Consider the following 14,232-nt stretch of genomic DNA (forward strand, 5'->3'; position numbering starts at 1 on the left):
ATATTTTCAAATAGATTATTTTAATATATTCATATATATTCATATAGGTTATTTTAAATTGTAAATATACATTTTGCAATATTACAGATAGAATAATCTTTAATAGAAAAAAAAAAGCAGCCTCTGTGAGCATAAGAGACTTTTTTTTCAAAAACATCAAACCAAACCCAAAACCAACCATAATTTGTGTTTAGTTTGCTTAAAGACCTGCATGATTGACAATGATTTTTGCAAATGGCCCTTGAATCCTAAACCTTGAATGACTTTCCAAAGAGGTCTCTGGCACTTGCCACTCATGGCTAAATAAAATTGCTGGATGCAATTCTCACATGATAATCACAATTAACGTTTCCATTGAGTGTGTCACCTTGACCCCTTTTTCCTGCGACACTATTTGGCTGAGCTATAAAATCATTACTACAAGCATAATATACAAGAAACATTAACATGATGGTTCAAACACAGTAAAGCATGATGTCAAATTTTTAAGGAGTTAGCAATTTCAGCAATACACAAATAAGCCAATGTGTAGACTATTCCATGAAAAAAGAGGTTTTGGATTTACATGATTTAATCATGTATATCAATTCCACACGAATCAATTAAGTTAAACAAACATAATTTGTTCACATAGTTTCAACATTATGGAATGAAGTCAATTTTAAATAACCCAATTGAGTGGTCTCAAAATGATGGCTCCCTAACAACGGTGGTGGTGATGGTAACCCAGTATATTTTTTACACTGTAAAAAAAATTATATTTCCATTTGAACATTTTCAAGTGACTAATCACATCTAAATTTTTCAGTTGGTCGAATTTAATTTCTGTGAATTAAATTTAATCAATTCATAGAATTTCAATTCGGCCATTTGAAAAATTTAGATGTAACAGTCACTATAGAAAATTTTCAATTGGAGACTCAATTTTTTTACAGTGTAATAATTTCAACATAATTAAACATTGCACTAAGAAACAATATTACTCCTCCCCGTTTTCTCCTTTTGCCCAAAACCACATAAAATAACACTTAAGTTCAACAATTTTACTCTACTCGTCAAGTCCCAAGCAAAGCATGCTGATTTCAGCAAAAAATCATTTTCGAGTACTTAAATGGTTTACATTCACCCCAAAATATTTAACCTAGTAGATTGCACATTTTAGAGAATTACATTAATCAAAAGCAAATAATCACGTTTAGAAGAGAAACGATTTTGTTGCGTAGAGTGCAAATAATATGATTAACACCCATCATTTTCTACAGAATGCTAAATGTAACTTAACATTAAGTGAAAAATGCAAAATATTAGCATGGCTGATGATGGTAGTAGTGTCCTAATCCCAAATCCGTGACACATCCTGCTCTGTGCTGGCTCTGCACTTTGATATGATCACTGTAAATAACAAATGTGGGTCAAACACACAAGCATACTGAAACTAATGAGGCACAACGGAGATATTCTGAGCATGATTCTGGCCTTACAGCTGAGCAGTTCATCAATGAGCTTTCTTCTCATCAGAGAATTTATAATCATGACTGGAGGTGGTTGTGTAAATCAGCTTTTTTAAAGTAGATTCAGCAGCAGCTTTTAACCTTCATGTCTCATTTATTACGCCAATAAAGTATAGTAATGACTACATTCGAAATAAGGGTTTTAGACTAAGGGTATATTCCAATCACTCAGCAATCATTTAGCTATTTAAACTGAGAATACAAATTGCGCTTGCATGCTACTAATAAACACAAAATTTTGCGAATGGCGGTCTTTGAATCAGCTTTGACCGCGACTCTGTAAGACTTGGAGCTAAGCTTTTCTCTGAGAAAAGAACAAAGAACGGCACTGAAGTCATTCTTAAGAAGGGAAGATGTGTTTGGAGTTTTGCCGACCGGATACAGCTAATGTTTAATCTGTCAACTAGCTCCGCTTCACTTTGCGCTGGTTGGTTGAAGCGCTATCCTATTGTGTGCAGAGGGAGTGTGAAAGACAACCGTTTATCCCGCCCCTCAGATTGAGCCCTGTCAATGGTGAGTTCTCAGACCAAACATCTTGATGTGGGTCTGGCTTGTCAGGCTAATTTTGCCCTGCAGCTCAGGCTGAAAACTCTTACATTCATTTACATACTTTTGCGGAAACCAATCACAGACTGGCTTATCCACCTGGCGCGCTATTGGCGCCTTTAACACAATGACAGATAAAGAAGGATGGATCGATGACTGTTGATCCCACCTCTTTTGGTCTGATTGGTTGAAGGACTATCCAATTGCACACAGTCATTTAAATTATGCTTGTTGATCGTGCCTCTTGGACAGATGAAAATATAGCAGACTCCACATACCAATGTTCAGACTTAAAGGTCCCATTCTTCACGATTCCATCTTTCAAACTTTAGTTAGTGTGTAATGTTGCTGTTAGAGCATAAATAATACCTGTAAAATTATAAAGCTCAAAGTTCAAAGCCAAGTGAGATATTTTATTTAACAGAAGATCCCTTTCAAAGCCTACAGCGAACGGCCGGTTTGGACTACAGCCCTGCACTTTCTTCAGGAATGATGTCACTAGAACAGTTTGTTGACGAAGGCCGTGTGTCCACCAAAGCGTTTTTTTCACGCTGCTGGCTGGCGTTTTCAATGAGAGCGCCGCGTTTTTAGAATGCCTGGAGTGCACCGAGGCGCTGAGCGAATGTTCAACTTTGAGAAAAACGGAGCTTTCATCACTGTCACTCTTCACTCAGCCGTCCAGTCACAATGGAGGAGGGGCGGGACAAACACAACACAGACCAACTGCCACATTCTGAGTGTCGTCATCAGATGAAAACAAGCAATAATATAGGAACAAAATGATTTAAAACAAAAGCCAGAGCAAATACTTTACATTGGATCTGTAGTTTTATATAGAATCAATACAAAAACAAACTACCTGTGAAATTAGTAAGACTTACGCGGATTTTCCGTATCATAAGCAAAGAGTCTCAACTGAAGAAAAAAAAAAAACGCTGCCTGCCAAAATGCTTAAGTGCTCACAGCGAGGCGTTTTCAGCAGTTTTTTTTTTTTTTTTTTTACAAGTTTTTGAAAACTATACAGTTATGGTCTTAAAATACAAATGTATGAAAACCGCGTTGTCATACACATTGCATGTTCAGTCTACCTCACGTATAATGCTTCTTTACAAAGTGGCCCCACTACTAATGTCCGGGCATAAACAACACACAAAATGAAGACTGAAATTGTCAAATGATATATAAAAAAGACAAAGCATACACTAGCTTCATATAAAATCACAATGTCTGTCAGCTAACTTTGCAGTCTGGTTGTCATGTTAATATGATTCAGAGTGGGGAGATAGTCAGTGGGGAGTCTGGGGACACTTACACAACACAGTTTTTAAACTTGATATGCTTTTTGGCTATTCATTTACCCAATATTGACGTTTTGGGCAGCTGAAAATGCAAACATTTGAAAACAGGTTTTGAAAATGATGCCGTTATGGTGGTCGTGTAAACTATAAAATGCTAATTTATGAAAACCAGTACGTCATGCATATTACGTTCAGTCTGCATGTAATGTTTCTGTACAAAGTGACCTCACCGCTACAGTAATGGCCAGGCATGAACAATACAGCGTTTTTAATCATTTTTGCAGATCCATGTGAACGGGGATCCTTTTGACAACTTTATTTGCTAAACATACCATGTAAACATACCCTATTTTAAGTTTTAAACGGGCCGGCAAGGACTCTAAAGAAGCTTTTCAGAGAGAGAGAGCGCAGCTTTGTTTCCTTTTATTGTAGTGTTAAATTGCTGCTTTTACTTAATGTTGTAAAATAAAACTTAAACAGTAAAATATTTTTTAAATGGCTAAAAACCGGGCAAGTGATGACGTATGTACATACAGTCAACCTCAGGACCAAGTTACACACACACTCCATCTTTTGCATATTTTAATTAAATATCCTACATTTGCTAAAAATATAAGTGTATATTCTCGTTATGTTTAATGCCGCAGTATTCAGCAGATATTTCCCCCACGACAGCACACAAATCTGCCGTGCTCAGGGACTTGTGTCTGCCTCTTGACAAAGGTTATAGCTTTTACTAATAGGAACGAGTGAGTAAGAGTATGTAAAGGAGAGCTAGATCAAGGAAAGAGAGGAAATGTAAGTGATGCCTCAAAGTGTTTTTAATTGAAGCATGAACGAAGGAATTGATTAGCTTGACTCTAACTGATTAGAGTGAAAGGAAAGACAGAGCACTAAAGAAACGATTAAGTAAAAAGGAAGGGCACTGCAACTGAAGGGGAAATGACACATTTCTTAGGATTAAAAGGAGTAAGAGAAAGACAATATGCAATAAAAAATAAATGAAAGGGACAGATAAAAGAAGAGCCCAGTGTTGTGGTCACATTTACATCTGTCAGAAGACAGTAGTAAAATACCTCGCATGACAAAAATATTCCGTCCAAGAACAGTACTGCCCTCAAACTATGTTTCACAACCTTAAACAGAAATCATTTTAACTGCATTCATCTGCCAAACTTATACAACCACCTGAGTGACCTCAGGGCACAAAGAGACAGTGATGTGTTCAAGAAACATACATTTTATATATTTTACATCTATGCTTCTAATTATTTACTGACATTTGTATATTAAAAACACTAAAACATGTTCAAGATGGTGGTTTTCTAGGCTTTATGTCAAATGCACAACTCATCGCATGTGCTTGTCAGAGAAAGCGTTAACAGCGGTATTAACTGACGGCCATATGGACTTTTAAGGTAATTCACTAAAGTTATTTTTATTGTTGCCATGTGATGGAGAAGTACTTCCACCTGTGTTTTTACCACTCTCAGAAAAAAGGTAGTGCTATCACTGTACCCTACAAGTACAAAAGTGACAAAGAACATCTTTGTACCTTACCCCTAAATGGTACATATTAGTTCTTACTGTTCCTTCATATATATGCATTTTATTATATTTATATTTTATTCATGTGGGGTTTGCCATTTTAGTAGCTGAGGGGGCGTCACCATAAGTGGCCTTAAATTTTATAGCTATTTATGGAATTGTATAAAAATAGTGGAAATGTATCTTGGTTTATCGGTTCTTTATTTACTTGCTTTAACAAGTATGTGTGTATGTGTGCTTGTTTTGAAATATCAGGACACAAATGTGCATATTGACATGGGTAGGACACAGGTATGACAGAAGAGGGTGAAATATGAGGACATTACCAATGTCCCCACTTTTCAAAATGCTTATAAATCATACAGGATGAGTTTTTTTGAAAATGTAAAAATGCTGCATGTTTCATGTGATGGGTAGGGGCAGTGTAGGGGGATAGAAACTATGGTTTGTGTATAAAAAACATTGGAATGTCCCTTCAATTCACAAAAACAAATGTGTGTGTGTGTGTGTGTGTGTGTGTGTGTGTGTGTGTGTGTGTGTGTGTGTGTGTGTGTGTGTGTGTGTGTGTGTGTTCCCATGTACATTTTTTAAAGCTTTATATATTTATTCTACAGCTTATTACATATTATTGGTGTATATATATTAATATTCATTTAAACTAAATGCTTAATCGTTTATAAACAAAAATTGTGTGTGTGTAATGGATTAAGTGTATATTAATTATATATATTTAATTACATAAATTGTAATATTAAGTAATTATCATTAAAATGATATCATAATTTTTATCCTAATAGTGACCTTTCATTTGGAGCAGAAACTGGGGGAGTAACTTTATAGCACCTTTGCTCACAGCTGATTGGTCCTATTCCTGTTTGAGATCTCTTATCCAGAACATAACCTTCTCTAGAGTTGCTGTGTTAAGTTACTCTATGACAATGAACACTGCTTAAATGCCAAGCCACTTTCATGGTACCTTAAACCCAGGATTGGAGCGATCTAAACTGAAACTTACCTGGCTAGCTAGTGAAACTGACTTCATGGTCTCTATCACACAGGTGTTTTATTCATTGTTAATATCTGAATGTTAATGAGAAGAAGAAAAATAAAAAAAACATTTAGATATCAATCTGCATATACAATGGACATCAGTTATGCTAGTCTTAGGGTAGATCCTTTGAAAGGGGCATCTTAAGGTAAACCCGCTCTAAAAGACCTGTAGAATACGGAAGTTTGTTGCGCATAACTCCCATGTCAGTACAAACAATCTTACACTCTGCAACCTCAGACCAAAGGCCTATCTTCCCCAGTCATCTAGGCATTACAAAAAGACTTCCACAATCTGTTTACAGGGTAAAGTTTATAGGTCCACAGTCCAATAAATTCACCTTGTACAGACACAAATAGGCTTCACAAATGTATTAGTAAGTATTTATGTATTAGTAAATGTTGACCTTAACTAAGATTAATAAATGCAGTAGAAGTACTGGTCATTCTCAGTTCATGTTAACTGATTAAACATTATAAAGTATTATCGAACATGTTTTATACAAGCTTGAGGCTTCTCTTTCTGCAATAATACAGGTGTTTTCCCCAAGTTTTTTTAATCTATGTTTTGCAGTTTTTTAAGCTCTGCTTTCAAGGCTGTGGATCTGACACAGGACTTGAACATTCACCATTACTCTGAGAGCTCTTAAAGGGCCGGCGCTTCTCTTAACATGCCCAGGCACAGCAGCAGCAACTCAGTGCCATTTCTGCCTGCCGAGTCACAATGACATGCTTGCCTGCATGCTGGGGCGAAGCTTGCAGGCCATGTCCCAGTAACCCAGTTTCCCCAGTGTGAAAGTGCCGTAACAGCCCAGCAGTGGCCACTGTGTCATCTGTTACCTAACACACACACACACACACACACACACACACACCCGGAAGGGGTGTACCTGTCATATGCCCTCAGCACTCACCACACTAAATTTCCGCCGAGGTTTCATTTTTGGTCTATTTGTGAGTCACTGTTTGAGGTTTTCTACTAATGAGAACCTTTATTCAGAACCATTTAACATTTAGAGCAGAAAATGGCACTTCGAACTCCCATCACAGTACAACAGATATAAAAGACTGAACAAAGAAAATGATTGAGCCACATTCATAGAGCACGAAAGAGATAAAGCAAGCAATAAAAGACACTTAAAGCCTTCCAAAATTCACCTGTATTATTCTGATGAGATATAATAATGGCCTAATCAGTGAATGGCAACCTCAAGATGAGCCAATCAAGAGCCAGGAAAGTACTAACAACTGGAAGTTTTGGGGGGGAAAGGAGACTCACAGAGGCTTTATTCAAAATTGCCCCTTATACCCTCATCAACTATTCCCTATACATTACTCCACTAATAATAAAAGTCCATTCAATTAACGAATGAAAAAAAGTGTGCAAATTCAGACAATGAAGGCTCTGGAAGAGCTGCGAACGCCATGCGGAATTCATTTGATGGACAATGTATGGGTATTTGCACAATCATTACTGAGGTGAATTATGGGATTGAATGAGTGCACTCAACTATGCCTCCTATGTTTAGGACAACACTATAAATGGCTGCCCCATCAAATAGGGCACTATAAAGTTATAGGACTGCTGACCAATTATAAATTAATCTAAAACACCAGTCTTATTTAATATGCATCACAGCAAAGTTACCAAATGTTTGTAGCTCATTAGCATATCTCTTAATTACATTAAGTGTCCGCTGGCCGATAATCAGAGCATCACTAACATGGCTAATTAATTGATAACTTAATTGATAGCTCATTCACAATCTTTCTCTTTCAATATTCCATCCCTACACACTCACTACAGACAGATCAAACAAACTCATGACGCACTAAAATAAATAATGTTATGCTCATTTACAACAAATGAGTACAAATGAGTTTTCACTTTGAACATGTAGTCAAAATTCCTGTTGCTCTCTTTGAACAAGGCAATATATATGGAAGAAAACTCCAAATCAAGTTAAATATTTCACTTACATGTGACAATAAGACCCTCTCTGAAAATGTGTTGTACAACAACGTAGGAATATGGATTGTTACATGTTTTATATGAGGATGTACATGGAGGTTGAATATGGAGGATTCATCATAAATTTTTTATATATATCTTTCTTGCTTTTTCCGCAATCTTTAATAAAAAAAGAGCTTCCCCTCCCTCTCGCAGTAACATCTCTTCTATTCTCTGATGACGTGTTTGCAAGGGTGAGACAAATTGTCACTCACATGAGATAACAACAGTAGAAAACCACAACAATACAACAATTCAATCATTTTCCGATGTACAAAATCAAGTCACGCCCTACATTTTTTCTTGTTTAAGACGTTTAACTTGGATATACTTTGCAATAGGGGAACAAAGACAAAGCTGACTTTAAGTGAAACACAGCATCTCTTGCTCTTTGTGGGCTTGATAGACCGTAAACAAAGAGAACACGCAGGTAAACTAGGAGGACCAGGATGGAGAGAAATTATTGAAAGAATGAGAGTTGAAAGTTCAGAGTTTTGAAACCAGTTGCACAGGTTTTAATCTAATGTGACATCTGATGGATCTGATACTCTTGTTTAAGGGAGAGCTAAATCTGTTATAAGTGTTGCATAAACTACATGCTTGTTTCATTCAGTCACCTACTTCCAAAAACACTGCTCTAAAAGCTCTTGGATCAATGGGTAAATAATTTGTCAAATAAGGCTGCATTCACACTGCAAGCTTTGGAGCTCAATTTCAATGTATTGCTTAGATCCTAAGATTTTTGTATTTTATTTAGGCCTACATTTTGTACACAGCTGTTCACATTGTTCTTTTATAGGTGGCCAATATCAGATTCCAGTGTGAACAGATCATGGTCGTGAAATGACCCGTATGTGACCCACATGCACCTGCAGTCTGATTGTAGCCTAATTTGAATTGCTCTGTGTTCAGCAGAAGGACAAACAGATCTGAATTTGACCCATGTTTTAACCATCCATCCCTCTTCCACTCTTCTGTTCATTAGCACATTTTCACTCCCAAATCACTTTAAAGAGCAGCAGTGTGCACATCAACAAGGGGTGTGTTTCCCAAAAGCATTGTTAGACAACCATGGTCGCAAGTTCTGTTGAACACTTTTGCAACCATAGTTCGCTTTGGGAAATGCACCCTGGACTAGGTGATGTGCAAGCATTGTAAGGCAGCCATTGGGCAAATCTGGCCAGCATACCAGGTTTGTACTCCTTCTCTTTTTCAAGAAACTCCCAGGGATTTTTTGTGAGCACAGATAATCATAACTTTATTGTAACACTTCAATCTGAAGAGTGGTGCCTTTTTACAGAATAGTGCCGCTATCACTAAATTAGGGCATTATGACAGACAATGCAGGGTGAGCACCATCTGCTGGCCTAACTAATACCCCTTCAACAGCAGCCTTAGTTGTTTCCCCATAAATCTCCCGTCCAGGTACTGACCACCAGGCTCAGGGCCTAGATGAAGGGTGTGTTTGGCGGGTTGGGTATATAAAAAAAACTTTAGCTATAACAAAAAAAGCCTTAAATTCTTTTTTAGCCTTATTTGCTTTGCAATGCTGTACTACAAGTGACGGGAACGATAAGCACAACTTTTAGAAATAAATTTTTTTGTAGGATTTTCAATGCAACAGCTGTTCAAGTGTAAACAAAGCACATCAAAACAAACACTTTTTTGTTGAGGGTTTATTTTGATGACTTGTCACTTTGGTTTCACTTAGGCAACCACAGAACAAAAAATTAAAACAATTAGATTGAGGACTGACAGCTGCTCTCGCGCTCTGCCAAGCATAGACATCTGTGGCTCATGCGCGCACGGATCGAGAGGCCGCGCGCGATGTAGGCTATATCGTATTAAACTACAGACAGCAAAGCCTTTATAGCACTATCTAACAAGTCATCAATACTAATATAGAACTGGTGTCTATTTGTTAACTTTCTCAAGAACAAGCAACACCAAAAAATGAACAAATGAGCGAGTATTTTGGAGTAAAGAATATGAATAATCACCAGAGACTGAGCTTGAATAAATGGGGGGGAGAGAACAAAAAAAAACTGACCGAGTAACAGCGAGCACATCGTCAGCAGTGAACTTTTTATTCCTCTCACCGAAATCCAGGGCATGACGTCACTGCCACCGGCTCATGATTCTCAAGTCATGTGTTACATAACTTGCAGTCTTTTCATAAGTGCTTTTATTTGGGGGGTTATTGTGTTAAAACTTTCAATTGGCATATGGGCATCGGTTAATCAAAGCTTTTTATGACTTCAGTCTATAAGAGGCTGTTAAAGACAGACTAGACAAGATTTTACCCTGCTGTTCCTCTTGACCTCCATTAAAAACACCGAGACGTCACTTCTGTCAATGAATGAATATGTAGGCTATATGCAGACTCACGGAGCGCATAATCTGCCCTCCATCTGACACATAGATATCACAGCAACTATCTTGATTCTTGCAATATGACATTTCAAATGAACAGGAACAAAGTACAGAGACTGTCCTAATCAATTAAGAAACAAAATCATATCAAAGAGAGAGAGAGAGAGAAATCGAATTTATAACCAGAAAGACCAATTTACTCCAATTCTCGCAAATGAAACACTGACGTTCTCTCTGTTGCAACTTTAACTGAATGCTCAAAATGTTCATAGCACCATAACCCCATTATGGGCGCTTGCACCGGTCGCCTTTAACACAATGACACACTTCTTGTGTGCTCTAATTTCACAAACTAAACCAAGCAACAGCCAGCTGTACTCACCTAATCTGAGGCAGCAATGAGAACCCGACTTCAACAGAAAAGTTGCTAGGATCTCCAGCGACGAGACACTTTTGCCTTCCTTGCCGTACACATGAAATAGAGTTACATAACCGGCACCGTTTCTGTGGGCAATGAGTGACTTCCAGAGCGCTTTTTTCATTCACTGATGTTCATTTTCCAACGCACACACCTCACGCTTTACGTCATCAGCCGTCGTCACACCTTAAAAGGAGTGAAGGGGCGTGACCGGACCGGATTCGCCAGAGTCGGTGGAGGGGAGCGCGCACACCTAGGGCTGGTCGATTCTGAAATTTTTGGAATCGATTCCGATTCCAATTCCTGTTTCCGGAATCGACAGGAGTCGATTCCAAGAATCGATTCCCCACTGTTGTTTTCGATTCCTTTTCGATTCTTCTTTTTTTAACAAAATCGATGGTGAACCTAGTTCCGGAGTGACCGCAGGATACAAGGATGTAGAAAGTATCCTTCTCCGAAACTTTATTTGTAAAATGATGATGCGTTTCCATAACTCTGATGAATTTTAAATGATGGATTCTCCTGAAATGGCCCATATAGCCCAGAAGTAATGCGATTTAGCCTAATAAATCAAAAGGATAGCACATTATTCATGGATGTGCATTTATTGCATGTTTAAAACTACATGACATGTCTAAAATGCATGTGCACAGTTAAGTTAAATGACTACATTCAAATAAGTGCTTGCACAGAATGTACGAGGTAAAATAACCACAATATTAACAAAATCAATAATATAAGAGTGCGCAGTTTATTTGTCAATCAGATGCGCGAGCAAGTTGCGTTCATTACTATAGCAACATAGACTCGGTCATTAAGCTGTACTAGGCGCATTTTATTTCTGTTATCAATGGATTAATGAAAATAAAAGAAAATAGAAAATTAAAATAAGACCCTCACATCTGCATCTGTAAGCAGCGCTCAAAACCTACCGTTGTGGATAACAGAACCATTTCACAATTTAAAATTATGGAGTTTTTGTGTGCAAAATGTAGCAAACTTGTCCACGATGCAGCATCACAGAAGGAAACAATGACAATAAACACTATTAAACTAAGTGAAGGGAAGGTATAGTAATAATCAGTGATATGCGTTCTCATATGGCTCGATTTGAACGTTTCATACCATAAAAATAAGTAGTTAGAATTACGTTCTAGTGACGTCATCACACAATGACGCAAAAAAACACTGAATTGCTTTATTTTTAACTCGTAATTTGAAACTAAGTGTTCAAAAGAACCTTTTGCAAAAAATAAATAGACTTCCAATCATTATTAGTAAGCGAGAGACAAGTGAATAAAGAGGAGTCGATTCCCCGAGATGGAATCGATTCCAAACGTTGGAATCGACTCTCGATTCCCAACGCCTTGGAATCGAGGAATCGATTCTTTTTGGAATCGATTCCCAGCCCTACGCACACCCGCAGCGCGTGCTCGCCAGCCCGCCCCTCTCTCTCTCTCTCTCTCTCTCTCTCTCTCTCTCTCTCTCTCTCTCTCTCTCTCTCTCTCTCTCTCTCTCTCTTCCCCAAACGGCTTGAACGGCGGCCAGAGAATGTCATCGGCGGAGAATTAAGGAGGCCGGGTCTAAGTGAGGCAAGCTCTTCGTGTGGAAATAAAGGGGGCGCCTGTGTTACAGATGGGAGGAAAGCCAGATTTAGTAGAATATTACAAATACCGCACGTTAGAGTGGACGATGTTTAAAAAAATAAAGTTGCTTTCGAGTTTCTAAAATGACGTGGGAGTTCTGTAGTCAGTTATGTTACATAAGGACTATTGTTTCATATGGTGTATTTTGCCAGTTTATTTGGCCGAGCCTGGGTTGCTTACGCTGGATGACTTGGAATATTACGTCATCCGTAACCCCCATCTGGACCAACGAGTTTATGCGCGCATGTAGGCTAGATGATGGGGTTAGGCTGTAATGTTTTTAATCAATATTCATCATTGTTTTCGGACGTTTCAGCATCGATAAAATGTAGATTACAAGTTAGTCACTGCGTATGTTTTCAAATCTTTCCAAAAAAAGATTCCAGCAAACACAAGTCGAGTTTGTCTGATGAGGTAACCATGGAAACGCGAGCGAGACCCGTAACTGACAATATTATGCCAGACTCAGCAAAGTTAAAAAAGTATTCTAATGTAAGTATTGTTGAGCACTTTATAACCACAGAACAGGCAGATTGCCTTCCAATTTATTTTCCAATAGAACTTAAAAAAATAAATAAAATAAAAACTCGACATCCAGAAAGCCACTGTATAATTCATACGCTGACCCCCATTCATTTTACATAAACCGTTAAAATTCAGAATTGTTTGCGTTCGACAAAGAAACATAATTCTTCGAAGTGGAAAGATTTCTTTCAAACTGTACAGACATCAGCGGGCGGGCGGGTGCTTAATTGGATCGTGCTGCTGTGGTCTGTAACTAGGTCATGTTAGACAGTGATTGCCATCAGCCCCCGGTTCGCTCAGTGGTGCTTGGTCAATGAAACGCTCAGCTGTGGACCAGAGGCAGAAATCACAGCTGATCCATACTGAGTCACTGTTGTGCAGCCTGTAAATGTCTCACTAATCTGGACGCACACAAACAAGTCATTATCATCCGAAATATTTAAGGAGAAGAATAGAGTAAAAAATAGAGCAGATGCAGTTGCCAGAACTACAGTCAATGCCATTAAATAACAAATGCAGGCAAGTCTAACTCTATCATTGACCTCCTTAGCAAATAAATGTGACCCACACATACACAAAACCAACAGGGTAACACAGGACATTTAAAGGATGCAGTAAACATTAACATACAAAACATAACAAAGAAATCAACATAATCCAAATAAATGTATGGTTTGTGCAGGGAATTTCCCTTTAGGCTAAATTATTTAATGTAGGATACTACATTTAGTTTTGCTGTAAATTATTAAGGTAATTCATATGTTTTATGACCCTAGTCCCCTAAAACATTTTAACACTGTTTTATATAGCCTACAGTACCAGTCAAAAGATTGGAAACATTACTGTTTTAATGTTTTTGAAAGTCTTTCATACAGTCAAAATACAGTAACATTTTGAAATATTATTACAATTTAAAATGGTTTTCTATTTTAATATACTTTAAAATACAATTTATTTCTGTGATGCAAAGCTGAATTTTTTATCAGCCATTATTCCAGTCTTCAGCGTCACATGATCCTTCAGAAATCATTCTCATGCTGGTTTGATACTCAGTTATTATCAATGTTACAAACAGTGGTGCTGCTTAATATTTTTTTGGAACCTGTGATACTTTATTCAGACACCCAACATTTTCTCACATCCACACAATTTATTCGCTATACTTTTGGAAATGGTAATCAAATATGACAATAAACTGTGCTGTCAGAACAAATTAATCTTGACAATGTCAGGTAACTGACAGAAAGTTGGATACAATCAACCAATCAGCTGTCAGCTGTTAACTTTAAGTACAGGACTAGATAATACC

The 14,232-nt window shown here is 37.6% G+C and overlaps 1 protein-coding gene across 2 annotated transcripts in view; it reads right to left on the reverse strand.

Annotated features, from left to right (window-relative positions):
• The window catches only part of npas2 (neuronal PAS domain protein 2), a 70,382-nt gene extending 59,509 nt beyond the window's left edge, over positions 1-10,873 (reverse strand). For both annotated transcript variants that reach the window (XM_067439198.1, XM_067439196.1), the window contains exon 1: positions 10,717-10,873. The gene's annotated coding sequence lies outside the window, so the exon portion shown is untranslated. The remainder of the gene's footprint in view (positions 1-10,716) is intronic.
• Positions 10,874-14,232: the final 3,359 nt, after the last annotated feature.

The sequence above is a fragment of the Pseudorasbora parva genome, chromosome 3 (assembly GCF_024679245.1).
Source record: "Pseudorasbora parva isolate DD20220531a chromosome 3, ASM2467924v1, whole genome shotgun sequence".
In the NCBI taxonomy this organism is placed as follows: Eukaryota; Metazoa; Chordata; class Actinopteri; order Cypriniformes; family Gobionidae; genus Pseudorasbora; species Pseudorasbora parva.